Here is a 4744-nt window from a genome sequence, read left to right on the forward strand (position 1 = left end):
ATATAATACATATTAAATAATATATTAGAAAGCTCACTTGTAGCCCTCTCCATATTGAATTAAATTTGTGCATTTATTTTTTTTAGGTTTGTGACATCATCTTGAGACATTTAGAAAGCATCTGATCAGAGCTACAGTGCTGCAGGCAGACATATTTCTCCAGGACAGTTCTCTGAAGCAGCACTGAAGACCATGGAGGCTTACCCAGGACTGAACAGGACCAAGAAGTCTGATGTAGTTCAGGAGCTGCAGTGGTGCTGTGGATCTGTCCCAGCTGCTCTTCATGGAGAACAATCTGCAGGACTCCTTCAGAGACTGTGACTCTGCTGAAGACTCTCATCACATTTCCTCTGACCACAGCTGAATCTGAGAGGAGCTTCTCAACACTGAAGAGAATCCAGACTTTCCTCAGGTACAACATCACATCTCACTGCACTGACCATGCTCTATAAGAATCTGGTTAAAACATCCCTGACTTTAACCAGAGTCATGAAGAAATTTGCTTCTCAGTTACAGAAGAGCAAAATTTATGTACTAAAAATAAAAACATGACTGTTTTATTATTTGGATTTGTTTAATAAATACACGGGCGTGAAACAACTTAGTACAAGTTTAATTGCTTTTAGGGATACGTCTATTTTGGAGTTGTAGCCCCCCCGGAGAAAAATCCACCAGCCGCCACTGCTTTTGATTTATAGCCAGCTTGAGGGAGTTTATTGAGGTGGTGGTTCTCAGACAGTAACATAACCCTAGAATAAGGATTTGGTGGATCTTATCCCCTTCATGTGTGTCATTCGACCAAAACTTTGCCAAGATTAGTGAGAGCTTTTCAAATACACACACAGTGGTGACCTTCTAACAACTCTTTTCTGGGAGAATATGTCATGGCAATATAGAATCAGACTCAACACGTTTACATTCCATATATCTGAAATTGATTTATGACCAGACGTCTGTTTTATGTATTTAAGATATCTTTAATTATTTTTTGACTAGGCAAAAATACCTATTTGACATATACTGTATCTGATTACATTTTGATGGATATAAATGATGTTGAATTTACCATTATTTTGTATGGGGCTTCCAATTCAAGAAATCTTAAAAGGAATTTTTCTAGTCAAATACAGTTCTAGAAATAACTAAATGATAAAAGTCACATTTAAAATATAATGTGAACGTTCATGCAGAAAAATTAGATTTTTTTTTCAAAAAATCATAGTGGAGCATTAAGACCTTCAGTGTGAATGCAGCCTTTTGGACAAGATGTTTCTAATTTTTGCAACATTTTACTCAGCGGCATGCCTAGAAAAACAAAAATTTACAAGAAAGAAAAGTTTGGATACATCTCACTATACCCCAAAGACAGTGTGCCTGTGCTTCCAATGTAAGAACCACATTACAGTAGAATTACATGAGTTTCTGTGCAACGTTTACAAGATAAGATAAGATAGACCTTTATTGTCATTGTACAGAGCACCATGAAATTACAGTTCRGAACACCCATTCAGAAKAAGACAGAACATAACAAACATAGGAGAACTGGTGCCCTGGGTCAAACCCTGCACAGAAAAAGGATCATCATCATGAAGACATCATGAGGAGGCGCAACCCTTAAAGGAAAAAAAGTAAAAACCACACAAGGACAGATGAGGACAAAAACAAAACATCATATTAAATCAACAAAATGGAACACACTATGGTGTTTATTTAAAAAAAAACATCTGCCTAGAGCACATTTATTAGCCAGAGAAGTAAGTTGAGTTTAGGGGTGTGTGTATCTGAAGCCATGATTGTTGTATGCACTTGTGTGAATATCTACAAAATGAACCCGAAGAATCGAGTCCCCAGAAACCCGCGCAACCATAGTTCAGAATATGGGTGTTAATTGTTCATTCTATGTGGCCCTCAGCTTGCTCCAGGAACCAGATCACAGACAGGAGTGAGAGGGGGGAAGGTGGGGGGCAGACACTTAGTTGACTTAAACATCCAGAAGAATTTAATCCACAGCTCTTCAAGGCCATGTTGGAGAGCCAAATCTGTAATCAGTTGTTTGGGAACAGAAGAAGTGTTTTCGGGCAGGCAGACAATAACAATTTTCCATCTGCCTTAATGCCTGCTGGTACATCTCAAGTTGGCGAATCCAATCAGACAAATAGTGTGGACAATTCCACCGAGCTGAGCTCTCAGCTTCTCCAAGATCAATTCCCTCTGGCCAGCAAAGTCCAGGGACCACAGCCGGCCCGCGACCCTCAGCAGAACTGCTTGCAGACCGAGTCCAGCTTGCTCAAGGCAAATGTCTGAGTGCTGAAAGAANGACAAATTCTGTAATCAGTTGTTTGGGAACAGAAGAGAATGTTTTGAGCCAGGCAGACAATAACAATTTTCCATCTGTCTTCATGTCTGCTGGTACAACTCAGTGTGGCGAATCCAATCAGACAAATAGTGTGGACAAATTCCGCTGAGCCGTGCTATCAGCTTTCTCCAAGATCAATTCCATCTGGCCAGTAAAGTCCAGGGACCACAGCCGGCCCGTGACCCTCAGCAGAACTGCAGACCGAGTGCAGCTTGCTCAAGGCTTAAGTCTGAGTGCTGACAGAATGGCAATCCTTCATATTGGTCAGGCAGCCAGGAAATGAATAGCCACTGACACTGTTTTGTAGAACACCCAGAGACCACCAAGCCAATCTGTAGAATCCAGTGATCGTAATCAAAATCTACATCCAGAACAGAGCAGAACAGAGGTTCCACCTTTGACATGTCCTCCCATGGAAGAAAAAAACTTTGTTCTGAAAATTTGTTAAGAGAYCAACTTAACCAAATCCATAAAAATAAGAATATCCATCATTTCTGGTTTTCGATGAAAACGTAGAGAAGACTCTGAGCAGCAAAGCAGGGAAGATAAGGAAGGGCAGGAGAGAAGGAAAAAGCATCTTGCTCCTCCGAGAGCAGAAACGGTGTATATACAGTATTTGTTAAGAGATCAACTTAACCAAATCCATAAAAATAAGAATATCCATAATTTCTGGTTTCAGATGAAAACTTAGGGAAGACTCTGAGCAGCAAAGCAGGGAAGATAAGGGAGGGCAGGAGAGAAGGAAAAAGCATCTTCCTCCTCCGAGAGCAGAAACGGTGTATATACAGTATATGGTATTTATTGCTGGTTGGAAAACAACTTCATTGAGCATTACCACCACCATGTATAAGGAGTGTGCAATCAGAAACTTCCAATTTGAGACGCTAATCTATGTGTGCGAAGAACAAAGTGATAGACAGCTCCGGMGGGGGTAACCGGGCCCTGATTAYSGTGAAAGAAGGTGGTCCTGGTAACATTTTTAATGTGGGGGTTAAAAGACGTCCTGATCAAAAATAACACTAAGATTCTTTACATTAGAGACCAGATTAATGCCATCCAGAGGAGCTGAAAGGCTACAAAGTTGATCCCTAAGATGTTCAGGTCCAAGAACCAGAACCTCTGTCTTATCTGAGTTTAGAATAAGTCATCCAAGTTTTATTGGTTATGTTCACATAGATTGTAGAGTTCAAACTAAAATCATCCTCACATTTTGAAATTGATTTTGAAAATCTATGTATTTTGTTTTGTTTTGTTTTAAAGTGTTTYGTAACAATAATAAAATGATGACTTTGTTCAGCTAAACAACTRTTTCTTCAGACTGTGTCTCAGATTGATCAGATAACACTTATGCCTTGCACTCCAAGGATCGTTGGCACCTCTATGTTCCTCGTGTACAAACTGAAAAGAAAAAGAAAGCTTTTAGTTTTTCTTCGCATGAATTGTCTCGCAAGTTGAACTAAAATAGTCAGAGCTYTTTTCACTAAATTATTTTAGTAAAGTTTGTAACCCTCCAAGGGATGTCATGTCAACATTGACTGTTTTAAATCTTAAATGGCCACTGTAATTAGTATTGTCACAAGGCTGTCATTTTGTTTCTATTTACTTGTATATTTTTCTAATGTCTATTTTGTTAGTTTTGTCTTCCTGTCTTTTCTATTGGGATGTGGGCTGCTGCCTTTCCTGGCCAGGTCACCCTTGTAAAAGAGGTCTTGATCTCAATGGGTTTTTATCTAGTTAAATAAAGGTTTAATAAAAACTTTAATTAAAAAAATCAGATTGCTTAGGATGAGGTTTGGAGTCATGTTTCTGATTTTAGAAGCACATGGTTTCTGTTCACCAAGGTCACAGGAGGAGCTCGCTGTGATGACCTCATGTTCCCGACATCAACAAGCAAAGCAAGACGCAGCTTAGAGGCAACACTGACCTCAAGTGGTGATTTACTGCAAAAGAGTTTAATTAACTTCAAAGTAATGTTCATTTTTTCCAAATTAATAAGTGATTAGATTTGATCTAAAATTGATCTAAGTTCATCTAATAAAACCTTATAATGGTGAGTGAGAGCCAGTTTTGAATTAAAATGTTAAGTTATTATATATTTTTTACATTTTCTGCTTCATTTGCTCAGTTAGTGAAGAAGAGTGATCAACTATTTAGTTTTAAACAACAGAGAAAGAGAATTATTATTTTTTTCTTTTGTTGTCACTTCAGTAGGAAATGAAGCCAAATATTAGTTTATTTAGTTTACTTATTTCTTCATCATCAGTTACTTTTTTTTAAGTGAAGAGAAAATAGAGACAGAGTGAAAAACAGAGAGAGAAGTAATCAGAAAGATAGAAAGATTGAAATAGCGATTAGAAGTATATTAAATATACACCAACAAAACACAGG

The sequence above is a fragment of the Austrofundulus limnaeus genome, unplaced genomic scaffold (genome assembly GCF_001266775.1).
Source record: "Austrofundulus limnaeus strain Quisiro unplaced genomic scaffold, Austrofundulus_limnaeus-1.0 Scaffold585, whole genome shotgun sequence".
Lineage (NCBI taxonomy): Eukaryota > Metazoa > Chordata > Actinopteri > Cyprinodontiformes > Rivulidae > Austrofundulus > Austrofundulus limnaeus.